This window comes from Talpa occidentalis, unplaced genomic scaffold (genome assembly GCF_014898055.3).
Source record: "Talpa occidentalis isolate TD23 unplaced genomic scaffold, MPIMG_talOcc4v2.1 talOcc4.19, whole genome shotgun sequence".
NCBI classification, from domain to species: Eukaryota; Metazoa; Chordata; class Mammalia; order Eulipotyphla; family Talpidae; genus Talpa; species Talpa occidentalis.
Window position 1 is genome coordinate 1,084,236 of NW_023601962.1, and position 7,541 is coordinate 1,091,776.

The 7,541-nt window shown below is 39.0% G+C and overlaps 1 pseudogene; it reads left to right on the plus strand.

The window, feature by feature from the left end:
* Positions 1–5,187: 5,187 nt before the first annotated feature.
* On the plus strand, positions 5,188–5,690 carry LOC119250981 (NEDD4-binding protein 2-like 1; annotated as a pseudogene).
* Positions 5,691–7,541: the final 1,851 nt, after the last annotated feature.

The following is a 7,541-nucleotide window of genomic DNA, read 5'->3' on the forward strand; positions in this document are numbered from 1 at the left end:
CCTGGCATATTATAAACCTCCATAAATATAAGTAGAATAAAAAAATAAATATCCCTGGGGAAAGACGGAAGAATCATATAGCAGACTTTTTCATCTTTGGACAGCTCTATTAGAAAGATCTATGAAGCAAGGTAATGACAACAACTGCCATTTACTGATCACTTGCTGCCTGGCAAGTGATCTCATTTAACTCACACAATAATCTTATAAGGCATGTATCATTATCATCCACATTCCCATAAAAGAGAAATCTAAAGCTTAGAGAAATACAGAACCAGAAACATTTCTTCCTGTAGCTTTCACATCGGTTCTATAACCTTCCCTTAATATTACATTTTATGCAAAAATAATTCTAATACCAAAATAAAAAAAAGGTTATATATGTTATGTGAGAGTTACTTTACTAAGATCTTGAAAGGATAAAAAAGAAAAGTAAAACACATTTCTCTCTTGAATCTTCAGCCTAGGAAAATGGAGAGGATATTTTCAAGTGTGCAAATGATAATTTGTTCAGTAGTTTCAAGGTCATAAGAGCACTAAATAGAAGTTCAAATGAAAGAATAGTTAAAATCTGTTTGAAGGGATCAATATTTCCTTCATAAAAGGCATCAGGAAATCAAATATTCCTTGAAGGAGAGATAAGATATAAACAGATAGAATTAGGAGCACAGCGCAGTGAGGGAGACTGTAACATACTGTTAGGGACTCCACATGCCAGGCTGAGGGCTGCGTATGTAAACACTTCCTAAAGGAAGGAAAAACTTTGTGAATGACGGACATAAATATTTTTTTCCAAATTCGACAGATATTATAGAAATAATTAGAAGGATGGCTTACATAATACATTACTTGTTTTATAACAAAGTTTCATTATAGAATAAGAAATAAAGCACACTGATACAGTATGGATGTAGCTTGTTTTCCTTCAAAGGTGGAAGAAAATGTAACCAGAACACAAGAATTTTATTGACTGGTTAAGCTGTCTAAAAGTGAGTCGAGATCATTCATTTTTAAAGAGTGTAATTATTGAAGACTGGAAGTGTTCCAGACACTGAGCTAGACTCTGGGTAAGTAAAGGAAGGACACCAGCCTTAAAGGGTAGGAAAAACTTTCCAAACAAAACAGTGTAAACACTGAGATTTGAGAAATAAGGAAATACCAACACCAGACTCTGGTGTTGTTGGGAGGAAAGAGAAATGAGAGAAAGGAACAGTCAAACTCCTGCTCCTACAGAAAGAGCAATAAGAGCTAAAGTCTGGAAGAGGGAGGAGGAGGTGTGATCTTTTAGGAGAACTGTGGTTGCTTTAAGCTGGAGCAAAAGAGTGAAATATTAGACTAGGTTGGAAATTAAGGCCCAATTTACAAAGGGCCTTGTGAGCCAATACGGGTTCTGGGCTTTATCGTGACAATAATGGGTGGGCATAGAAAAGGCTCAAGAGAAGAGTAATAAACACAGATTTGCATTTGAGAAATGACACTCTAGCTGTTGCACAGGGACTAGGTGGGACAGGGAGAGACAAAACAGACAAGTAAGGATATTTGTGTTTACAAATAGGGTAAAACACAATGGTATCCAGAACTAAATTAACAACAGCAGTAATTGAAACATGTATTAAATAACATTTACTAGGAAGACTCAAAAGTCCTTGGTGATTGGACCTCCCTGGGGGCGCAGGCATTTGGGCGCAGCACTGTGAAGCTGTCCACAGCCTCTACAGTGCTGGTTTGATCCCCGCCGGCCTCGGAGCAACCCGCATAGCGAGCAGATCTCTCCTGTTTCACCCACTGCTCCCCTCAGCAGTATATTTTGTCAGTCTGCCTGTTCTGTTCCCCACCCTGTCTCTGGTGAATCCTCTCACCCTCCTGTGCATCTGGCCTGTACCCCGGTTCTTGTATAAATAAAATAAATCTTTTTTTTTTTTTAAAAAGTCCTTGATGATTGATGGATGATGTCACAGACTGATAGTCTATGTCCCCTTCAAAATGTATGTTGAAGCCCTAACCCTCAGTATGGCTTGATTTGGAGACGGAACCTCTAAGGAAGTAAGGTAAAATTAGGTCATACGGATGAGTCCTGATCTGATAGGAATAATGTCCTTATAGGAAGATACACTAGAATGCTCCCTTTCTCTCCCTCTCCCTGCCTTCTCCACACACCCCAAGCTGCACTGCCATTGAGGACACAGTTAGATAGCAGCCATCTGCAAGCAAGGAGGAAGTCTTCACCAGAAGCTTAATTTGCCACCAACTTGATCTTGGAATTACCAGCCTAAAGAAATATGAGAAAATAAATTTCTGGTGTTCAAGCCACTCAGATTGTAGTAGCACAAGCACAGCAATATAGATGGGAATTCAGGGAGAAAATAGGTGAAGTGGAACCTCCAGGACTTTATCTCAGTCACTGGATGGCTTGGAGTACACATCACCAAGAGAAGAGCTTGGAAGAAATGGGCTTGTGGGAAAGCATAAGTTCAGTTTGGGGTAGATGGTTTGTGAGAGACTATAGGAAATCCTTGTGGAATGTCCAGTAAACAGGAGAAAACAAAAATCTGGAATTCCAGAAACTAAAGCTATACCACTTGGCAATGATCAGCATATGGATGATAGAGTTTTGAAAATAAATGATATTTCTTAGGAATAATATGGTAATAAATGAAAAGAAAAAAAGAACTGAAGACATAAGTCAAAAAATTGGCAATATTCAAGGAAAGAAGAATTAAGAGATCTTAAGAGCAAAAGGAAATGACCCAAGAATATATGACTAAAAATAAAAAGCAAAAGAGGAAAAATATTCAGGTATCCATGAACAAATAGTGTCAGATGTTAATGGGAGATGAAGTTAGATTAAGGACAGAGAAGGATGCATGGGTTTAACAAACAGTAAAGAAATACTGATGACCTGGAAAAAAAGAACTTTCATTGGAACAGTAGGGGCAGCAGCTGTGGTGCTAAGAGTTAGTGCTTGGATTAGCGAAATAAACTCTAAGAGAAATGGAAGCAAAACAACACAAGAAATAAGGTCAAAGCATGTTTGCATATTTTTTTTACCCTTGAGATATGATTTTTAATAGATGTAAATGAAAGACATTACTAGGAAGTATAACAAGAATCTTTATTTGTGCAATGCTTTTTTTTAAAGATTTATTTATTTATTTATTTACACAAGCACCGGGGACAGTCAGAAGCGCGGGTGGGTGAGAGAATTCACCAGAGCCAGAGCAGGGAACAGAACAGGCAAAGTGACGAAATACACTGCTGAGGGAGCAGCGGGTGGCAGGAGAAGTCTGTGCGCCATGTGGGACCCTCACCGGTGGCCAGGGATTGAATCGGCGCTGAAGAGGCTGCGGGCAGCTTCACAGCCCAGTGCTCAACCGCTGCGCCACCAGGGGAGGCCCAGTGCTATTTTTTTAAATTAGGCTATTTGGCAAGTTAGAAATGAAGTCACATTTCAACCTCATAAGGAACTTGATTAGTATATTTTGTTCAGATTAGGTTTTACTAGAAGTGAACCCTTGTGAATCTCTGCACTTTCAAAACTGTTACTTTCATTTATTGTAAAGTGACTTGAAAGCAACTATAAATGCATAATGAAACCAGGCAAATTCCAGGAAAGTTATCTTTATGTATTAAGATATTTGGTTGTCTTTGTTAGTATTTTAAGATAATAATAGTCTGTACATTATCATAATCAAATGATCTGTATTAACCCAGAAATATACAAATCTGTTGTCAAGATAGGAATCTCTAGATTATAATGAGTCTAGAAAGAAACTAACCCTGTCCCTCTCTCTTGCCTTCCCCCTCTTTCTGTACCTTATAATCATCCAAATGCGAAGAACCCTAAATCAGCAGCTGGTAAGATCACAGCCAGTGTTGTTTTTTTCTTTCTTTCTTTCTTTCTTTCTTTCTTTCTTTCTTTCTTTCTTTCTTTCTTTCTTTCTTTCTTTCTTTCTTTCTTTCTTTCTTTCTTTCTTTCTTTCTTTCTTTCTTTCTTTCTTTCTTTCTTTCGAGAGAGAGAAAGAAAAAGTTTATTGAGGAAAAAAGGAACAGAAATGAAGTGGGACTCACAGGCCAGTGGAACCAGGCCAGGGAGGGGCAAGGAAGCCGCGCCAGTGTTGTTTTGATGTATATGTTTACCTATGAGTTTTAATTCTTCTGTAGGAGTCCTTTCCTGTTCCCACAAATGTAGCGAGGGATTCTCTCACTTTCCTCCTCCATGCAAAATCTACAACTGAGTATAATTAGGACTACCTTCTCACTTTCCCTTTGATTCTCTCCATCCTCCCAAGTCCAGCAGAGATAAAGCAGTCTTAACACAGAAGGAACCGGCTCTAACTGCTAATGGAGTCTTCCACCCTGTTTCTCTTTGCCAGATTTTGTAAGGTAGAAACTGACGCTTGGGCCTCCCTGGTGGTGCAAGGGATTAAGTCTCAGCACTATGAAGCTATTGGCAGCTACTGCAGCCTGAGTTCCATCCGTGGCCAGGGAGCTACCCACATGGCGCAGCAGAACTCCCCTGTCTTGCACTCAATACATCTGTTCTGCCCCCCACTCTGTCTCTGCTGAATCCTCTCACCCCCACCCCAAACCTCTGGCCTACACCCCAACCTTTGTATACATAAATAAATATTTTTGAAAATAATAAAAATTAAAACTGACCCTTATTTTATCTGCAGTTGGCTGCATGTCAACCATCTCCATAGTATGAAGGTAAATTTCAAAATACATCAGACTGACAAAATTTACAGGGAGGGAGAAAGTTCTTATATCACAAAATATTATCTTGCCACTTAAGCAAATAAACGAACAAAGAAAGAAAGAACAGGGGGAAAGCTGTTAATATAATGAGAAAAGTTTTAGCTCCCATCATCAAACAACATAAATGACACACCTTGAAAATGAAAAAGCAGAAGCAGAAAAATAAAATAGAATTAAGGAATTCAGAGGAAACACTGACAATAGAGGGAGCATCAACCAAATTAAAATTTAAGCAATAATAACAACTGAAAATATCAATAGATACAGAGAAGGCATTTCATAAGATTCAGTACCCATCTATGATAAAAACTCTAACTAAGACATGGGAAAAGAAGAAACTTACTTCAATATTATAAAGACCCAATCACATGGCTAGAGAGCCACAAAAACAACAGCTTTGGCCAAGACCCTGACTTAGGGAAAGAAGACCTGGGCTATGGCAGCCAACCCTACCCCATGGAGGAGGGTTTTCTTGAATCCATTGGGAGGCTGAGCCTCCATCAGAAGCAGAAGCATCAGCCTTGGTGGACCATCAGGCACCCTCCCCCACTGCCCCAACCACAACCATCACCATCACCACCACGTAGGAGACTGCTTTAGAAAACATCTCACCTCTTGCAAGGCCTCCCAGGCTTAGGGAAAAACTACACTGGCCAGGCAATTAGAACAGGACTCTCCCAGGGCCCTGATTTTCAGCACAGATGATTTTTCCTTCAGGGAAGATGGTGCCTACCAGTACAATTCTGAGCAAGAAAAGCAGTGAAATTTGGTATACTCCCTATGTTTATTGATAATACCAACCTCCATGCCTGGGAAATGAAGCCCTATGCAGTTATGGCACTTGAAAATAACTTGAAGTTACATTGCCAGAACCTGACATTCACTATAAATTCAACATTCATGAAGTTCCAAGAAAAAAATACACCAAATGAAATAACAGTATGAATATGATGTTACATTTCACAGTATGCTTCATGCAAGAATACCAAGCATATTGAACAGAAGCCAGGACAGGAATAATGCATCACCTTCCAACAGTGCAGGATATGGAATAGCTACACAGTCTCCAAAACATGGTAGCTTCTCAAATGAGAGCTTCTTTAATAGAAGGGGTGGTGGTCACCATATTAGAGGCATTTCTGACTGACATTCAAAATCTTCCTAAGTGAGTTTGTACTTCAATTTTTAGTATTTGTTAAAGCTTTAATTCCAGTATAAATAGTCAGACCTGAAGGTTTGAGAAGTCATTATAGTCATCTTCAGCAAGTATTTGTTCATGTGCATTGTCTGAACCAGGGAATTCTGCAGATTTGATTGAACAAAATTACTTTCTCTGGGGAAAGAATTTGAACCTGAAACCTGAAAACATACCCAAGAATATACTCGGTCCATAGGTAATCAAAGTATTGATAACATATCAAGCTCCAGTAACCCTTTTCACGAACCAACCTACTTTTTCAGGAACTCCATCCCCATCAGGGAAGTCGGGGAAAATGGGGAAGAGAAGAGGGATGCGGGAAAAATTTTAGTGCCAAAATATGAGGTGTGATTGTAATGGTACCGATTTCCCCTTACTCGGGGAATATTAGCAAAGTAAATACTTTGGGACATTATTCTTTTATTCTAGTGATGTATCATTGTTAAAAATGTCAAATCCTATTGAGCTACTGAGGAAAATCAGTATCATTTAAGTCACACTGTGTGTTTTAACCACTTTTTTGAACAGAAGTAAACCTGAATAGCTTTTGGCTATGGAGCTAATAGTGTAAATAAAACAAGCCTACCTTCACCAATTTTAAGAGTAATAATCCAGCAATTTTAAAAGCAAATTAAAAAGCCTTTAAACATATATAATCAGTTGGTAGCGCAAATGTTTGAGAGTGTGAATAATTAAGCATCCCAGGATATAAATCATAAATGGATATGCAAAGGATAAATAGTCTCAGGGTCTTGAGGGCCTCCAGGTGGCATAGGGGATTGAGTGCATTGCTGTGAAGCTGACCGCAGCCTATAAAGCGTGAATTCCATCCCCCAGCTGGCAGGGAAGCTACCCACATGTCACAGCAGACCTCTCCTGGCTCGCGTGCTACTCCCGTCAGCAGTGCATTTCAGTCTGCCTGCCTGTTCTGTTCCCTATTCTGTCCCTGGTGAATCCTCTCACCCCCTGCACTTCTGGTCTGTACCCCAGCTCTTGTATGTATGTATGGGAATATCTTTGGAAAAAAAACAGTCTCAGGGTCCTATAATAATGTAAACAGTGAATATTGATTCCACCCAAAAAGCATAATATGACAAACTAGGAGGAAGGGTGTAGAATCTAGGATGGGAATTGGTGTTGAGAAAATATAAGAGAAAAAGACCTCAACTTTTCTACTACAAAATCAGTAGACTGCACTTAAAACTGAAAAACTGAGGAATATCATTGAAGCATGCAGATCTGTTTTACAAATGACAAAACACATGCATTTTTTTCCTACTCCTTTTCAAACTAATGCTTTTAAATTGTAACTTGCAACAGGATACATGTGTTGTACTGACAGTAGCAGAATTTCAATTCAAGTATGATATGCAAAATCTGTACTTTTAATCCTAGGATGTGCTGATTCTGCCTTGCTGGCAATGTCATCTTTCATATTCTGGGCTCCATATTCTACTCTACAAGATGTGCATTTCTAACGCCAGTCTCACATAACATCATGTTAGGAATATTACTCAGAACTCATTGCATAGAACTGTACCAACAATTTGATGGTTGAATATGCTAACAAAGAGTAACACAGCGT